The 8,771-nt window shown below is 64.5% G+C and overlaps 1 non-coding gene across 1 annotated transcript; it reads left to right on the forward strand.

The window, feature by feature from the left end:
- Window positions 1–7,971: 7,971 nt before the first annotated feature.
- On the forward strand, window positions 7,972–8,056 carry MIR182 (microRNA mir-182). The gene has a single exon (NR_129182.2). It is a non-coding gene; the product is annotated as a microRNA mir-182 (primary transcript).
- The last annotated feature ends 715 nt before the right edge of the window (window positions 8,057–8,771 follow it).

Consider the following 8,771-nt stretch of genomic DNA (forward strand, 5'->3'; position numbering starts at 1 on the left):
GGGCGGCGGCCGGGGCCGGGGAGAGCAGGTGACTCGAGAGCCAGCTAGTGCCTTCAGCCACAGCGCAGGGCTCCGAGGCGGGTCGTTCACACTCGTGTGGCCCGAGGCAGCCCCGCCCGGCGGGTGGGGGCGATTCCGCTCCTCGGCCACCCATCCTGGGAACTGAGGACGCGGCTGAGACACCCTCCTCCTCGTCCCTGTTGGCTCTAGGGCGCACCCGGCCCCTGGGCTTGGGTCTGAGTGGGCGGCTGGACGGCGCGCCTCGGCCGCCTCCCCGTGTGCACATCCTAGGAATGGACGGAGGGTGCGGCCTAGGAGGCAGGGATCGCTCTATTCCACGGGCCCTCCTGGCTGAGCTGTTCGCTTTCCCTTCCCCCAGGCCCGGCATCCGCGCGGGGCGGGGGAGGGGATCTAATACTGGCTCAGAGCGATTAGGAGCCGGCGGTGTCCTCATCGGCTCCCCGCCCCCACCGTCACCCCGGGGGTCAGTGAGGACCCGGCTCCCTGCGCTCTGCCGGATTCGCAAATCTCTTGAGGATTAAAAGCCCGATTTTCCTCCTGGAGGCCAGGTGGCCAGTGTCTGCGCTACGCCCTTGGTCCTCTGGCGGGGTCACTGGGCTCCACCGGGTGCGCACCGCCCGCTGCCCGTCCCGCAGTGAGCCCGACGGGCACCTTCGGCAGATCTCCCTCCGAGACTGAGCCTTCCAAAAACTCGGTCCCGACCAGGGAAGGAGCGCAGCCAAAGGAGCGCTGTCTCCCCCCGCCCCGCCCCTCCCCCACGCCCAGACCTGAGCGGAGAGGGGCCAGCGCATCCCCCGTGCGGCTCTCGGTTTGGATCCTGGCCGCCCAGCCGCAGCCTCCTCTGCTGGTTGCTTTACCCTCATGGCCGCCCCTTCCAGGCCCTGGCCCTGCTCCTCGGGAGGGGAAGTGGGCCCTCTGGAGTTGGTTTTATGCAAAGAAGAAAAAAAATCTGGGGTACCATTATCACTTGGGAGAATTTCGTTTTATTCCTTTTCCCCTGCGAGGCGGGTTAACGGGGCCTATGGGCTCCTGCCCTGAGCCCACACGGCGCCAGCCACTGCATTAGCCGCGGGTCCGCAGGTGACCAGGGCCTCCACCGAACCGGCTTTGGGCCACTCCCCTGAGACCTCGTGGGGAGACAAGGGGGCAGGCACCTAGCCCTGGGCATGTCTGAGGGACACCCCCCCCCCCAACAGCCTCCATCCCCTTGGGCCTCCCAGACATTGGATGGAGGCAGAAGGGACCAGGACCCGGCTGGGCGTGGCTGGAGCCGCTCTGATCCTGGACTCCGGAGTCGTTGTGTAGAAGTCAAGCGGAGAACCTCCGGGCCTCCTGATGGCAAAAGACCCCGGATCTGAGAGCTCATGGCCTCCCGTCCCTGCGACTTCCCTCTCAGACCCCCTCCCCAGCACCGGGAGGGAGGCTGGGGCCTGCGGGCCTGTGGGGAGAAAGGGAAACCTCTAGCAAGACAGAGGTGTCTGCAGATGGCAGCGCTTAGGAGGGCAGTCAGCGGAGACCCTCAGTGCAGCCGGCCTCCCCTCCTGGCCTCAGGCACATCTGGAGGCTGAGGATCTTCCCTTTGCCTGGAGCGCACCCTGGCCCGGGGGGAGCCAGGGACCAGCCTGGTCCAGGCTCTCGCCGTCATCTTCCCGCTCCCAGAAGTAGGTTTCTGCGCCTTTGGACCTCAAGGTCAAGGCCATTCCCCCTTCCCCCAGGGAGGGCAACGGAGGCTGCCCTGAGGACTCCTGGGAACCAAAGGCCTCGGTTTTCCCTTTTGACCTTCCTAATGAGGCTTTTCTTACGTTCTCCCGGCTCCCCTTACCCTGCTTCCCGAGGGCCCAGGCCCGCCCCAGCCGGGATCAGAGGCGCCGCAGGGCTGGGGCGGGGGGAGGGGGCCGCGGATGGAGCCGCGGGTGTGGCGGAGCGGGCACTGCGGCACCGCGGGTCCGCCGCGCTCACAGGCGCAGGGGTGAGGCCGCCGCAGGGGAGGAGCCTCGCCCAGCTTTGCTCAGAATGGCGCTGGTAGGGGATTTGGCCTTGTAAGCGCTTCTCTGCGTCCCCTCCCAAATCAGCTGCAAAGATGTTTCCACAGAAACGCCACCATTAGTCAGAAGGGCGCCCCAGCCCCTGGTGATCTGTGACCGCGCACCGTTACCTGCGGCCCCTTTTAGTTCCAGGGCTGGGAGGGAGCAGAATCCGCAACTCCAATCCTCTGTTCTCAGACCTCCCCCCCCACACACACACACCTACTCCCTGGCTGCCCGTTGCCAAGTTAGTGCCGTGTTGCCCACCCTCTCCCCGCCAAAGTAAAGAGAGATGAAGGAATTGGGATTCTGTTTCTTTAAGTTCCCCGGTAAGGCGGCTCCTTGTTTAGAGTGGAGGCCGTGGGAAGAGTTCCAGGAGGGCCTGCACCCCCGAGCAGAGCTGCCTGGATGCCTACTAGAATGCGGGTTTGGGGTGGGCCCAAGTCTGCATTACAATGGCCTTTGGGGTGAGCCCGACCGCAGCAGCAGAGTTCTGTGGGTACCTAACCACCTCCAACGGACTCCTCGCTGACGCTCCCACCACTCGGGGAGATAGCCTGCCCCTTCTCCTTTTCTTTAGCTGAGTTCAGAGTTGTCGTGAGGGAAACTGAGGCAGAATGCCAGGGGGTGACTTCCATGGAGTGACCCCCTGTGCTCGGGTGGCCTCTGGTGCCCTGAGCCTGTGTTGATCAGGGCAGGGGCCCCTGGGGGTGGGGGAGGTGCGCTGAGCAGTGATTTGGGCACCTCTGATGAGGGCAGAATGGATGCGGATTAGGCGGAGGTGCCAGAGGCAGTAAGGCTCCTCGCAGCCCTAAGGTCATGGGGAAGCACCGCCAGGAGGCTTTATGGTTTTTGTGCCGGGGACCTCTGACCCTTGCAGGGCACTTTCCTAGCCACTCTGCCCCCTGGGTTCCAGGCTGGCCTGGAGCAGGTGAGACAGCTGTTCTGCAGAGTCCCCGGCCCTCCTGCCCTGGGCGCCAGCTCCCTGGAGACCAGCCCTCTCTCCCTGCTTCTCCCTCTTCCCCAGGGCGCTGGGCACCGGAGGCAGGGGCCACCACGGCGACATCTCTCAAGGCAGCCGCTCTGGCAACCACTGATGCAACCTTCCCCGGCCCCTCCCTCCTCCCTGCCCGCCTTCCTCTGCAGTCCCCTCAGAGCCAGCCAGAAGCCGGGCCCTGGCTGGAGACTAGCTGTGCCTCCACTGCCTCCTTGGCCGTGGGACCTCCTGCCCACCCGCCCTCCCGTCCTGGCCATAGGCGGGCAGCGGAGATGCCCAGCGGGGCAGTGCACAGTTTGGGGTGGGAGTCTGGGGAACAGCAAGTCTGGTTTGGCCCCTCGGGCTCCGTTTCTGCCACAGAGCTGGCTGGGGGGTGAAGAATCACGGAGACCTAGGCAGCTTGGAGCAATGCTGCTGGTATCTGCTCGGACGGACGCAGAGAGGAGAATCTTGCCAGCTGCTTGCTACTGTGAGCTGGATTGACTCCATCCATCTCCTTCCTGAGCGAGGGTGGGCTGGGTGAGGGTGGAGGGACTGTGGGCGGGCCTTCAGGTTGAGATCAGAAACACCTTCTTTTTGGACATCTCCCCCCCCTCCAAAGGCAGGAGTTCAGCCCTTCTCCCACTGTCACTGTCTCCTCCAAGGTCATCTTGGGCTGAGACAAGGCTTGTGGAGCGTGTGGAGGGGTGGGGCCGGGAGGGCTGCGGGGGCCGGAGTCTCTCTGCAGGGTCCGCAGGCCGGAGAGCGCGACTCCTGTTCTGTGTATGGCACTGGTAGAATTCACTGTGAACAGTCTCGGTCAGTGAATTACCGAAGGGCCATAAACAGAGCAGAGACAGATCCACGAGTTCTCAGGAGCACCTCACCCCTCTAGCCCTTCAGTGGGCCTGGACGTCGGAAACGGGCTGCCTCCGTTTCCATGCAGGGGTGCCAGGAGCCCCTCCAGCGTGTCCCCAGAGGGCCTGCACCACCACCATCTGCTTGGCCGATTTTGGCACTAGCACATTTTTGCTTGTGTCTCTCCGCTCCGAGCAATCATGTGCAGTGCCAATATGGGAAAAGCGGGCACCGCGGCCGCGTTCACCTCCCCTGCGTCTTGTGTCTGGGCCCCGCCGGCTCCTTGCTGACTCCCTGGCCCATCTGGCTCAGCTGCTGTGAGGGCCGCAGCCCCGTGGGCAGCCAGATCGCCTTACAGCGCCTGGGGCCACAGCTGATCTGGAAGCCCTGCAATCTGAGCTGGGCCAGCAGATGGGGCCGCCTGCGGCAGGGGAAGGGGGGTCACCATCTGCAGGACCAGCCCGGGCGGTGCCATGGGTCAGAGAGGCCCAGCTCTGCCCTCAACACACCCCTGGCAGCACAGGGCCTGGCCTTCTGCTGTGGGGACTGAGGGAGGCCGCTCCTGGCTTGGCCAGTGGCCTTGAGGTCAGACTGAGTGATCCTGGGGCTGCTTTCCGGTGGGTGGAGTTGGCTGCGGAGTGGTCATCTGACAGCATCGGGAACAGGGTTATTGGTGGGCCTGGAGCTGGACTGTACGGTTCTGGCCCTGCCTCTGGAAGGGTCTAGGGCCAGGGCCAGTGGTCCCTCACATACCCCACCCTGGACTCTGGGTCTCTAGATCCCTGAATGTGGGCTGTGGTTATTGAGCCTTTGCTGTCCATCAGTGTATCGGGTGACATTACATATGTCATCTCATTGACCCCCACCACAGCCCTGGTGGTTGTGGGATTTTTTTTTAATCATTTTATAAATGGGGAAACTGAGGTTCTGAGGGGAAAGGCCTGGCTGAACAGGTCAGTCAGTGAATGGTAGAACTGGACCTGTGTGGCTCTCCAGTCACCAGCCACCGCTTGTGTGGGGTCAGCCTTACGGGTGGGTTTTGTGCGATGGAGCTCCCACCCCTTAGGGTTTGGAGGCACCTCAGCCCTGAACCTAAATTAGGGCTCGGGCTCCCAGAGTTACCTCAGACAGCAGGGATTGAGGCTCAGAGGCCTGGACCCAGCCGGAGAGAGCCTGGCCAGTGAAGGCCTGGTGGCCAGTGGTCATCAAGAGGCCAGCTGACCTGGGACACTGACCATCTGGGAGCTGCAGGCCTGAAGTCACTGCCCCAGTCCCTGGTGGAGCTGCCTCTGTGTGGTGGAGGCTGTCAGTGGGGGGACGGTGGAGACCAAGAGGCTGCAAAGCTAGGCTACCACCCGCTCCGCCCCGGGCCCTAGGGGCTGCCTTGGATGGGCCAGGCCATTTCTCCGGCCAGTTCCCTGGGTACCACCCAGAGCGGGGCCTCCTCATAGCTCCTCCTGGGTGTGGTGATGGAGTCCCTGTGCAGAAGCTCTTCTGAGCCCCGCAGAAAGGAAACTGCTGCTTATTTCAGGGCAGGAGGAGAAGGGAACTCCTGTCCTGGTCGTGTCCCTGCCGCTGGGTGTGTCCACTCTGATGGCCCAGTCCCTCTCCTTCAGGGCCGAAATGGCAGCTGCCTGAGGGTCCCTGAGGGCAGGGAAGAAAGGAGCCCACAGTCTGGATTGGAGAGACCCTGGGGAGGGGGGGCGGCTGTGGCCACAGAGACCCAGCAAGGGGATGGGGTTTGGAGGGCCCGTGCGCCTGACCGTTTTTAGAGCATCCTGGAACCTGAAATATTTGCCCGCATTTCCGTGCCTTCCTGTCTAGCAGGGAAGGGGGTCCTTCCAGCCCGAGGGTGGAGCAGCTGCGCTCAGACCCTGGGTGGTCTGCAGCCCGGCTCCACTCCTTCCTGTGGTTTTGCTTCTGCTCCTCACACCTGCCCAGGTGGGCGCCTTTGCTGAGCCCTGAGTAACAGGTTCTGGTTGGGGTACAGAGGAGCTGATTCCGAGCCTCCAGCCTCCATGCCCAGCTGCCTCTGGGGGCCCAGCTCCCGCGCTCCCAGGGAAGACCCAGGCCTCGGCTCCTGGCCTGGGCAGAGTTCACCCCAACATTGACTTCCTGAGGCTGCGATCCCTGAGATAATGTCCCTGCAGCGGGGGTGGGAGGAGGCCTTCCTTCACCTCCCCACCCACTGCAGCCTCTGGGCCTCACCACCCCGTCAGACGGGGCCTGGCCCCCGGGAGAACTGGACCAAAGGCTGCACCCACTCCACAGTCACCCCTCGGGTTGGAGATGTTTAGTCCACACGCCTGTGCCCCACAGGAATTCCTAGTCTGACTTCAGTCTCTCCCGCTGCAGCTGAAAGCATTTTCCTGTCAGAGGGGATGGTCTCTGAGAAGCACTTGGCTCTGATTCTCGGTGTTCTTTAAGAGCAGCCGCTCCAGGTGCCTGCGTCCCCCTGTGCAGGGCCCCTTGCCTGTCTGGGGTGCTTGGAGCTTCCGGAGATGGCCGCTCCTGCAGGGGCTGTGCGAGGTGGATTTGTCAGGCTCCCGCCCCTCCCCCACCGCCCCATTTGCTTATTCAATCCGGCCATTATCCTGGTCCGTGCCCTGGCTCTGCGAAATGTGATCTGGCTCCATTGATCGTCGGTGGGGGCTGCGCGGTGCTGCCAACGAAGCCAGGCTGGTACCGCCTCGAAGGCTCCTCTCCCGATGGCGCCGGCCCTGCCCGGCCCGCAGGCTTCCCTGGGACTGGGAGAAGGCGTCTGACCCTTCCCACCACCTGCACATTCCACTGGGGGTGGGAGGAGCTTCTGGCCAAGTCACTGCCCCCCCTCCGGCCCCCCGCCCTCCCCACACCGCCCTCCCCACACCTCCCCAAACCCTGGGACTGGGTCCGAGAGCCCATTCCTGCTGTGTCCTCATGCAGACCTTCCCACCCCATGGGCTGGAGCTCACTCTTGCTCAGTTCTGTAACCTGGACCACGAAGCAGATTTCTCTCTGAAAAGGAGTCTCCCCACACACGGCCCAGACCCCCCACCCTGCTGGGGGACTACAGTTGCCCCACCTTGGTGGGAGTTGGCCCTGGGTGAGCAGGACCCCAGGGTGGCCTGGGTTTGTCTGCATCTCTGCTCTTCCTGCTGCATCTTCCCAACAGCCTTGCTCCACCCCAACGGGCGGGAAGGGCTGGGGGCTGCTGGTTCCGCCCTGCTCTGGCCACAGCCCTGTGCTGTGAAGTCAGCCTCAGGCTTCCCCTCCAGCGGGGAGTCGGGGGTAGGAGGTGTGTACGGCCCGGGGCAAATAGGTCTTTCCAGGGTTTGGGGGGCTGGGCCTGCATGCCAGCTGAAGACGAGGTGCCTTTAGGGGGCTCCGGCCTGACCACATCTGTGGGGTGTGGACACAGGAGCGTGCTGTCCTGGGGGTAAGTCACGGGGAGGCCTGGGGAGGTGCCACTGTGGGGAGTCAGATTGCAGCCAACCCTCACAGGGTGCGTGGGTGGGTGGGGCAGGTGGGCTCTGGTCAGGACACGCTGCGTGGACAGGAAGCTCTGCTGGCGGCCCGTTCCTGCCGTCAGCTGGCCGAGATGAGGGCCGTCAGTGGGCCCAGAGGCTGCCTGTGCAGCAGGTGGAGTGGTTTGCCTCTTTGGGGCTTGATGGGCAAGAGTGTTAGGCACAGAAACTCACCTTCCTCCCCTCCGGGTGGGTCAGCTGGTGAGCTGTGGGCCCCAGGGATGACATGGGAGGGGGCTCCCCGAGAACCCAGGCAGAGAGAGGACTCCCTGGTGTAGAGGTGGCCCCAATCCCAGAACCCTGCTGGTGGTCTGGAGCGGAGGTGCCCTCTGGGGTTCCCTGAGAGCGGGTGGGTGCCGCTTCCTGGGCGGGGCTGCCCCCGGGGTGTGCCTCCATCCCCGCACAGGGGGGCTGCACAGGACTGGGGGGCTGCACAGGGCTGGGGGGAAGGGGCACCCATACCGGACCTTGTCCTGGCCGTGGAGAGGACGCCCGTGCCTGGGCGCCCAGGACCGTGCTAACTGTCCCTGTCTCTCCGCACAGGCCGCCACCTCCCCGGGTCCCGGGTCCACCACGGCCGCCTGCCTCCCACCGTGTTTGGCAATGGTAGAACTCACACTGGTGAGGTAATGGGATCCGGTGGTTCTAGACTTGCCAACTATGGTGTGAGGGCTCCGGGCGACAGCTGCCAGCACCGATGGAAGGGCCGCGCCATGCCGGCCTGCCGCCCTGAGAAGGGGGCCAGCTCTTGTCCCCAGGCCGCCGGGCAGTGGCAGAGGGTGGGTGCAGCTGGAAGTGACGCTCACTCTTTCCCTGCACCCCCCTGAGGTCACAGGTCTCCAAGTCAGCTGAGAGGCCATCCTCCAGCCCTCAGGGGTGCTACCTACAGGGCTTGGGGTCCAGCCCATGGGGAGGGGGGGCGGGGGGAGTGGGGAGGGTTGCAGGAGGAGGAAACATCTGGGGTGCAGGTGCCCTCACTCAGCTCTTCCTCCGGGTGATGAACCTCCTGACCCACTACCTTCGAAGGCCCTGTTCAGGGTGGGCTCAGGCCTGGAAGGAGGGTCTCCTTCCCTCCCTCACATCACGGGGAACAGGCCTCCCTCTGGGCTGCTGGGAGGAGGAGAGGGATAGAGGGAGGCCTGACCAGCCTCCACCCAGTGATCTCGCCGAGACAGTGGGGGAACGGAGCCACAAAGGCCCCGAGGTGTGAGGAGGGGCGTGTTTAAGCCGCTTGTGTAAGTGCAGGGCTGCCCCTGGGGAGGTGCTGGCCTGTGGGCGGGGCCTCTGCCTCCAGCTGCAGCTCTGCTGTGTGGAGGGCCCTGAGGCTCCAGAGCCAGGTGACAGCCTGCTCCCACCTCCCAGAGCCCGGGCTTACAGGGGGCGCTC

This window comes from Eptesicus fuscus, chromosome 14 (assembly GCF_027574615.1).
Source record: "Eptesicus fuscus isolate TK198812 chromosome 14, DD_ASM_mEF_20220401, whole genome shotgun sequence".
Classification (NCBI taxonomy): Eukaryota; Metazoa; Chordata; class Mammalia; order Chiroptera; family Vespertilionidae; genus Eptesicus; species Eptesicus fuscus.